The sequence below is a fragment of the Crocodylus porosus genome, unplaced genomic scaffold (genome assembly GCF_001723895.1).
Source record: "Crocodylus porosus isolate Cpor-Errol unplaced genomic scaffold, CroPor_comp1, whole genome shotgun sequence".
Lineage (NCBI taxonomy): Eukaryota > Metazoa > Chordata > Crocodylia > Crocodylidae > Crocodylus > Crocodylus porosus.
In genome coordinates, this window is record NW_017728912.1 from 2,691,490 (window position 1) to 2,700,321 (window position 8,832).

Below are 8,832 nucleotides of genomic sequence, written 5' to 3' on the forward strand. Positions count from 1 at the left end.
ACTTTGGAGTTTTTCTAGAGCTGCTGGTAAATGCTTGAAATGATTTATGAATAAATGTTAATTAAAAGAGAAACTAAAGAAGGTACCATCATCTATATTGTTTTTCTTTTTAAACACTTGTAAGGCCTTATGTACCATATAGAACAAATTCCCCTCCCCTCAAAGATTATTTATAAAAAGCCTTATTTTCCTAAGAGTCTTACAAATGCATCTATCTCTAAACATGAGTGTTTCTACTGATGTCAGAGACTGATGTTTAATTTTATTACTGAATCAGGACTAAAAGTAGAGAAATCTAATGTTTAAGGGTGCTACAGTATCTTCACTGTATAGTAACATTTTTCAAACACAAGTCTTACATTCTTTACTTGCATATGATATAAAATACTCTGTGCTGGACTAACCTTAGCTATATTAACTGTTTTTTATTTTTGGTACTTAATTTTATAACTGTGCATTTGACTAATCTTGCATTCAGGTTAGTTGTTGCATTTAATATTCTATTTGTGTTTTCCATTCTGTTTCTTCTAATATATGTACCTCCACCAACATTACTACTAATGACTCTCTCCTTTTCATCAATAAAACAAATATGATCCAGAGTGACGATGAGATCATCTGCTACAAACCAATTCTCCACTTATAAGACAATACAATAGAGAAAGTAAATTTATTTCAAACATGCAGCTGTGGTATTACCTTGAACTGTAGAGTGAAAAAATATTTTCTTATTCCTTCAGTTTTAGACTTGTGGGGGGGGGTTTAAAGCTTCTATACTGTAGAAAAGTCTATTGCCATAACAGGTTAATTTCTCTATAACAGCTATCTCATTAATGCATGAAAAAAACAGAGGATATACAAGTATTTTGATGGGCAGAATGAAATACAACCATATAGACATGAGTTTATCCTCCAGCAGTTGATATCATGGCCATCTTTGTCCACTCCATTCTGCATCTCTATAGCAAAACAAAAGAATTACTTAGGCGGTTATTGGGAGGGTGGGGGTTGTTTTTTTTCCTGTTGGAGGAACTTTGACAAACTGTATGAATACACCTTTTAGACAGCAATAAAAATATTTGTCTCAGGCTACAGGATGTACATGGGTGGGGCCACAACTGTGCACCTGGGCCCACCCATCTCACTCCCAGATACTGCTTTCTGCTGGCCTGCAGCCTCATCCCAGTCACCCAAGTGAGTGCCCTTCTTGTGTGGCGCATGGCAGATGAGCCTGTGTGTCCAAGCAGTGAGGCTAGGTCCAGCAGCAGTGGTAGCTGCTAGGCATTCTGGGAAATGGAGTCCAGCTGCTGACCACCGCAGCCCCACTGTGCACCTGGGGGCAGTGGGACGTACCCTGGACTGGACTGAGCCTGGGCCAGGCAGGACCAAAGGATCTGCTGTGCAGTTGGACAAAATCCCTCTGATCTGGCCCAAGAGCTGTATTTTGCCCACCCCCGTGTTGTGGGTATAGACCGATTTCTGTTCACTTATACCTGTAAGCACATAATGTCTGTACTGACCTAAGGGTATGGCGTTCTGGTTCCCAACTCTCCCTCTTTTTTCCATGGCCCTGACTTGGGGACTACTTTCCAGTTCAGCTTCTGAGAGAGGGTCTTTTGTCTCTTGCTCAGGAGACGATGTGCAACCAGGGGCCCAAGCATCAAAGCAGACTGCTCCTTAACAATAAATGCATTTATTGGGGCAAAGCCCTACCAGGAAAAGGTTCTCTGCCACCTCCAAAGGGTTAAGCAGTCCCTCTGTCCCTAGTCCAGCTGAAAGTACCCTGAGTGCATTGAAGTTGATTTATGTCTTCTTTCGCCACTCTCCTGAGCCCCAAACCTCCTCCACTCCAGACTGTTTCTGGCTGCAGCTTCCTTATCCAACCTATTCTCTTATTGTCATGCTTATCTCCTTCAGCCTTCCTAAAACCTCCTCGGTGTCAGTGGCAAACCTCACCTCTGACTATTAACAAAATTATTCAGCTCTGTGTTTGATGTCTTGTCCCACACACAGGCTTACTGTTACTGTAACCTATTCTTTTCCTTTGGCTTTATGGGTAAACTGAAGCATTCAGCATTGTAACAACACACTTTTAAAACAGAAGTATTACAATAACATCTATAGTTTGTTATACGTATGGTTTCTGGAAATTTATCTAGGTGCCTGTAGTATTTGCCTGTATCAATGTGGTTTAGCAATACTTCCCTGGTACTTAAATGTAGAAATGAAATGTCAGATGAAACTTTGCGTTTGAAAACTAAGCTAATTCTTTCAAGGAAATGAAAAATATCTTCCCTGCTAACATTTTTTTTTTTTTTTTGTGAACACCACATAAGTCTAGTCTGTCTAGATTTTTAATTTTGCTAAACACTGCTCAAGGAGAAAAACATTACTCGGAATGAGCAGAAAATATCATAATCTGGCTTGTAGTGATTAACTGCCATAGATGAGAGTAGAAACCACTGTGTATGTTTTTCGTCTGTGTAAAAATATCCAGAGTGTTCATTAGTATAAGAAATGCCCAGTTTCTACAGAGCCAGTAAAAGCACATTAGTTCATTATTTGTTAATTAAAATGCATGAGAAAAGCGTGTGGTCTAGTGATTAGAGTAATGGACTCCAAGTTCTAACTCCTGTGACACACACTTCCACCTGCTGCATAGAGCACTAAGTAGCAGACTAAAAAAGACCCATGCTGAGCTTGTATTGATGCTAAGGGTGACTCTCTTCTAGTTGTTTTCTCATTTCTGCATAGCCAGGTTTCTCGCTATTCCTTCCTCTTCTTCCAGCTTTACCTCCAGTGTCACTACTCCTCTCTCTGCCATTTCTTTCTTTTGTCAGTGCCTGCTTATGCCTCTCTGATTCAGTTTATCTATAAGGTGCACCCATCCGTACATAGCCTTCTACTTAGCAGTTGCTGACCAATGATCCTTTCCTGTGGGGAATGGATCAATTTGACAGCAAAGTTGTAAAACTGCTTTGGCTTCATAGACTAGATCCACATTGTGGGACTTCTCCTAGACCTATGGCAGTAGGGTGAGACTTTTCATTCAACTAAGTGTAGAAACAGCAAATCAGCAGTTTATTGTTTCCTTAGGAAAATAACATTATACATCTAGTGGTTTTTCTTTTTAGAAGTTGATGCTTACAGCAGTAAACTTCTATTCACTGATCTAAAACCCTCTCATGAAGACATATCTGTTGGGTATATAAAGTGCTAAACCATCCAGAATCTGTCCATAGGGACATGGTTACATGGAGAGGACCAAAGACACTGGCACCTCCAAGGGCAATAGCTTCTGTTCTCAGTTATTGCTGTGAATCATCACAGGACCGTGTTACACATGAATTTTGGGCAGTTCCTGGAGCTCTTGACCCCTGTATTATCCATACATTAACATCTTGAAGTGATTAAAGCACTGTTATGCTGCTCAGTCCTGGGCAGGATTATCTCTTGAGCTGCATAATGCAGCTACTGTTCCATTAAGGTGGCCACACCCCACAGATGTGCAGCTTAAGTTGAAGCTGCTGCTGTCAAGTAGCACTAAACTGGTCAACATTTTTTTGTGTGACTCACAGTATAACTTGTAACAAAACCCACAGGCTAGATTTATGATGCATGCTAGTCCTGTTGAATGGCACTTTTCACTGTGAGCAGTTCCATAAATCTTGCTAATCAGCTACATACAGCTCTCTGAAGATGCTTTTTTATTTAAAAAAATAAAAAGGAGAAGTCAGGGGAAACAGAAAACTTAATCTGCTAAGACCTTGAGATACAGATATTTTGTTAACATAAAACACAAGAACAAAGGCATAATTTTACACATTATACTGAAGATAAAGGCATAATAAAATATTTCTGATTCATAAATTGACTGTTTATGGTATAACTATGGAATTAGAGCCCATAAATAAAATGTTGCTATGTTCACATGATCTAATATTTTTTTTAAAACATTTCTAATACAACCTTTGGAATAAAAAAAAATCCTTTCTTGTGACTCAAATAATGTTTGCATGTATAAACTAACAGAATAGATAGGGAATGTGTTTTGTGCCTCCATTTTATTCAATTCTAGATCCTGCTAGAATCCTGTTGTTTAAGTTTCTTTTTGTGGAGTCTTAAATTCTTGACCTCACTTCCTCAAAAGGAATTATCCCTTGTCAAAACATTTCTAAGTTAAGGAGGATATGTATATTTTTAAAAGAGTATAGGAAAAAATGGTATAATGCTGCAATAACTTTTAGAAGAATGAGGAAATGTATTTGTAGTTCAAAGTATGAAAACACACACACAAATAAATGGCTAACAGTGCAGTTGATCTAAAGGACAATTCTGCAAGCTAAGCACCTAATATGAACACTCAAGCTAGTTGCATTCCCACTTATCCCACTCAAGGGAGGCGACTCATAAAAGTAGGAATCAACATAAAATATGAAAATGCTTATGTTACAAAGTTTAAATTGATTCTAAGTGTGTTACATATCATCCCTTGAGTGAGCTAAAGCAGGTGTAATGCCACTTCATTTTCCTGCTCATATCTATAAATACATGAAAAGTCCTGTTTGTTAGAAAAGGGTTCACCATTTAAATGGTGAAGTTCCACAACAAAAACCTCAAGCTAACTGAGGGCAATGTTGAACATTACATTTAAGACATGTTCACTGCATTTAAAACACGAGTGTCCATGCATTCAAGCAACCTAAAACATGTTAAGTGCCATTGTGTTGTAGCGAAGTCATAACTGTTGAAAAACAAGTATTTCCAGATAGTATTAAATAACATGTTCAGCTGTCATTGGACTGCTTCACAGGGTTCATACAGAAATGGGCAGGGCATGGACACTGGACATAGGTGCTGCACATCTTCACAGACAGACATACAGTAATGGTTACTACAATCTCAGATAAAAAATATGCTAGGTGTCCCATGTGACAAGGCCCTGAGGAACTGATCTTGCAATGTGGAGAATGTGGGCTGATTTCCACCCCCCCTCCCCAAATACAGTTGGAATGGCGTCAGCATTTAATAATATTACTGATGAAGTCACTTCATCTCTGCTCCTGGTAGAAGTATCCAACACTACTTTAAAGCTATTCCGGCTTTTCCTTGATCTACTGGAATTCTGGCCTTGCACAGTATCTGCACTGCAGGTGATATCTTAAGTATAATCAAGTTTTGCTCTTCCAGGGTATGTCAACAATGTAAAATGTAGGCCTGGGGGCCAAAAAGTACTATGGTTGTGCCAGTGCAGTGAATACATAAACATACACAGAAATATAGTCAAAAGGTGACTGCAGTTTGTTATAATGTTAAGTGAGAAGTGTCATAGCTGCTTTACAGAAGAAGTCCAGTACGACTTCTTTAACAAATTGGCATGAGTTAATCCTTGAAGAAGCTCTCAGTCTAACTCTTGTGAGTGTCAGTCTGGAATCAAGATTTGGGTACACCCAATATTTTGTTTATGCTTCCTTTTGCCTGATGTAAGGGTTCGGGAAAGAGGTACCACTATCTGTACTAGATGTGGAAGTCTCCTTGTGATCCCATGATACAGCAAGGTCTTCGGCTGAAGCTTGTGACTAACTACAGTTTTATCCTTTGCATCCCACTAAAAGAAACCCAACAAGAATAACAACAAAAGAGGATTTTCATGTTAACTAAAAATGTTGATTTAATTTCAAATGATGAAATTATTTGTGTTTTAATTTCCAAAGGAATGGAAGATCTTTGCAGCTGCTCAGTGATATTGATGTTCTTGATATTTCACACTTAGCAGCAGTGAATTAGTGGACAAAGTTGGTTTCACTGAACAGCCATAGGGGACTTCTCTTGCCCCTAGCATACCTCCCGGGGTGTTTGCTCTTTGGCTGGGGACCAGCAGTTTCCACAGGTTTTTTTTAATCTTGCATCCAGTCTGCTGTCTTTGTAATGTTCCTGCAAAAGGCATGCCCCTTGGACCACTTTTTCCTATCACTCCTTCATCCTTTCTCTTCTGTCTTAACTGCATATTTTCAAGTGGTAGGCTGTTTCATTCTGTTGGGTAAACTGGGACAAGCCAATGAGTTCTGATGGTCAGTCCCTCACTCCTGCATTTTCAATTACTTTATTTTTACTTTGCTGCTCTATTCCTTTGGAAAGAGGAACTACATACAGAGACTAAAGATAACAAATACTTTCTATACTGTATAGGAGCATTCTGAATCCTGGATCTTTTGATTTCAGAATATTTCTCTATTAAAATATTTGGAGGATAAACTTTTGCATTAAAGTGTCTTGGCACCATGACAGCAAAATAAAGACGGATCATAATAGTGTAGCTCAAAAAATTAAAGCAATAGGAGAAACTTGTGTGTGACAGCCAAGCCCTAAAATGGTAAATAATCTAATAAATGGTATGCCGCAACCCTTTACTCTCCTCATTATAACAGCATGTAGTTGCTTTTCACTGAACCATTAAACTCTCAAGAATAAAGATATCAAGGCATTGTGGAAACAGGTTTTAGAATTCCTATATAGATAACATATGCGAAAATACACTATACCCATCAAACTCTGTCTAGCCTGTTGCTCTTGAGCACTCATGGGAAGCATTTACAGTAGGTTATGAGGGCATTTGTATTTCTGAACTGGTAAGGAAAATGGTGTCCAGTTATTAAAGATTTCTTCCAGCATTCAATATGAATCTGACAGCAGTGTCAAGAGGAAGCAGAATGGTGAGAGCTTGTTATAGTGTAATATTTGATTGGTTCAGTGGAGCTATACAGCAAAAAAGGCTTTAAAAAAAGAGGCTTCTTATTAAGAACTGGCTGGAATTCAAGCCACAGAATGCAATAACATGTTATATATTTTTGTTGTGACACAAAATGTTCAGGGTTGAGAAGCAATTAATTGTTTAGCATTATAAAATGAGGATGGGTTTGTGTTTATGAGTAACTTCCACTTAAAGTGAGGGAAATCGAGAGTAAAATTACTTTACCCTTTTGCCAACAGAAGATGACCCTGGCTCATGCGTACCTTATGTGTCAGCTTGTAGCACCTTTTCTGCCTCCTGCTGTCCCTGTCCATGGCCCCACCAAGTCCTGGGACCTCTTGGTCAACCTCCTCCTCCCGGCTCTGACCAGACTGTTTATCTATCAGACCAAGAATAGTCCATCTGTATGGCCAGACTGTACATCTTTCAGATTGGCTTGGGGAAAACCTGAGCAAGTGTGGGACTGTCTTGCTCTACTTCATTGGTGTCTCTGGGTAGAGTTGCAGTGATCAACCTACACAGGCTCCTTCAACTCATTCAGAGAGCAGTGGGCACTGGCTGTTGTGCTGTGCTTAGTGTCCCCTACCACCACCTTGGCTTTCTCTGTATTTGCCCCTCATGTTTAAATGATGTGCCCCCAGCATTCTCCCTTATTAAGGGAGGTGTATAGCTTTCCTTGCTGGGCCCAAGCCCATGATCCAGTCAGCACATCAAATACACCTGTCCCACACAGTGACAGAAAGTGGATACTGAGTGAGAAGGTGAACAAGGCCTGTCCAAAATTTTCCACTTCCTGCTCCTCTCCCACTATAGCTTCCAGAAACCAGGGATTTGGGAACTTCTGATCCAGAGGTTGTACCCCTATTTACCGTTTTCAATACCTATCCCTTTAAACAATCAGCTTCAAGAATATCTTGTTGCAACAAGTTCCACAAGGTAGTTACCCTCTGAATAACTTATTTTCAACCTCCTACCAAGAATTTCCCCGTAGTTTTATGTTTCCTAGTTCAAGTCTTGTCTGAAGAGCATGACCAAGGTTTCCAGGAAGCTTTGAAAAGAGCCAGAGATAGTTTAGTTTTATCCAACTAACACAAATGGAAATAAAAAGCATCACGGGAAAATTAACACAAGCAAACAGCAGATGCAGGTAAATCACAGACAGGCTAACATCAGCATCAGTATCTGGCACATCAGGCAAAGAGGATTCCTTTACATGGTGAATTAAATAGACTGTGGCTGTTTGCAGATGTTAAAAAAACAAAAACAAAAATGTCTTTTACTGAAGAAGCAGCATGTTACTTTGACCCAGCTCTGCAGCCTATATATAGAGAGGGTGCTTCAGCAGGGCATTTTGGCACTTCTAGCTAATGCTGATTCAATCAGCTATTAGATAAGTGCTAAAGAAGTCCCACTAAAGTACCCAATCTATACTAACATCAAGTGAGCCATGTCCAGCTTATGCACTGCCTCTTCTGGACCTGTACTGGGCTTGGTATGGGAGTGCACAGAATTTTAAGTAAAATGTTTTATCATCATTATTATTATTTTTTAACTTCTGCAAACAGCCTGTGTGTCTAATTTAGCTGCCTGAACTTGCAAATTGAAATTGCTACTGTGCAAGGATGGACATCAATTGCAAACCTTAATTTAAAAGTCAGACAGACTGAAGGAATTCATTAAAGAAGGCCAAATCATGATGCATTATGACAGTACAAAACTAAGCTGTCAGCAGATACCTACAAGGGGAATAGTGGTACAATCACTCCACAATAATTTGGTCAACACTGGAAACCAGTGACTTGGGAACTAATACAATCTAATGCCAGTAAGTTCTTAATTGGGAGGAGGTTTTTCCTATAGTTTTGGGATATAAAATGCCTTACAATATCATGTCTCTGATAGTCAAAATTGATGATTAACAGCATATTGTCACTGCCAAAATCCCCTTCCCCCCCAGTGTGCACGCACACCAATTCATAGTTGGAACTAGCTGTGATGCTGCATGGAGGCTCTGATTATATGGTTATATTATATGGAGGCTCCAGTTATATAGTGACCTATCACCTGGACAAGGGAGAAGA